Source organism: Rhipicephalus microplus, chromosome 1 (genome assembly GCF_043290135.1).
Source record: "Rhipicephalus microplus isolate Deutch F79 chromosome 1, USDA_Rmic, whole genome shotgun sequence".
NCBI lineage: Eukaryota > Metazoa > Arthropoda > Arachnida > Ixodida > Ixodidae > Rhipicephalus > Rhipicephalus microplus.
The window spans coordinates 152,964,080-152,965,025 of NC_134700.1; the positions used below are offsets into that span (position 1 = coordinate 152,964,080).

The window sequence follows — 946 nt, forward strand, 5'->3', positions numbered from 1 at the left end:
TTAGTGATTCATTTTGAATGAAAAACTCACCTGATGTTCGGCGGCGAACCGGAGGTCCCTGCTTAAGAAACAGGTCAGGAAATCACCACGCATGACCCTAACAATAAGTGGAGCAGAACTTCTCTGCTAACGGTAATAATCGTAGCCATTTTCTCGCTTAGTTTCTGTAGGTACTTCATTGTTTTTTAGTGTTTCACAGCTAATAGCAAAACACGTCATATAAGAACACAGTATGGCTATTCATAAATCCTCCCGAGTCGTGCTGTATGGATACATCTTTCAGGGAGATTGACCGCGCTGTGACCCCCAAACAAGAGGCATTGAACGACAGGCGACCAGCCGACCTTAGAAGTGGAGGGGAATGAACGGGTCGGCCATTTGTCTAGAGGCATGACAAGACGACCCACGGACCCTAACGCCACGGGAGGACACTTCGACACTTGTCATTTCGAAAAAAACACCGACCTTCAAAAATTGCAACGTACGCACAGACACAATATGTTTTTTTAAATTTATATGAAGTGCTCTTTACTAGCGTAGCGAGCAAAGTGTAGGCCCTTGGGACATTTCAATACTAGCCATAATATTCATGTTCTGGTAGTTTACGCTGTTTGGGGCATGATAAAAAAGAATGGATATGCATTTGCAAAAAACTGTCATCGGCTCGTTGGTCTAGGGGTATGATTCTCGCTTCGGGTGGGAGGGGTCCCGGGTTCAAATCCCGGACGAGCCCAAATATTTGTTTTACCTTTGTGCTTTCACGAGCTCCTGTCTGCTTAGCCTTCACGAACGTCAAAAAATCTCGCAATTTATTTCGAGATTGCACACCGTTACTTCAAAAAATCTAACACCACCTATAGGCTTTTTTCGGTGTTTCGTAATGACGTGACAAATTTTCTGGGGTCCAGTGGGACTGGTAGTTAGGGAATGCTGACCCTAAGTCAAC

The 946-nt window shown here is 44.7% G+C and overlaps 1 non-coding gene across 1 annotated transcript; it reads left to right on the forward strand.

Annotated features, from left to right (window-relative positions):
* Nucleotides 1-661: 661 nt before the first annotated feature.
* On the forward strand, nucleotides 662-733 carry TRNAP-CGG (transfer RNA proline (anticodon CGG)). Its single transcript has one exon. It is a non-coding gene; the product is annotated as a tRNA-Pro (tRNA).
* The last annotated feature ends 213 nt before the right edge of the window (nucleotides 734-946 follow it).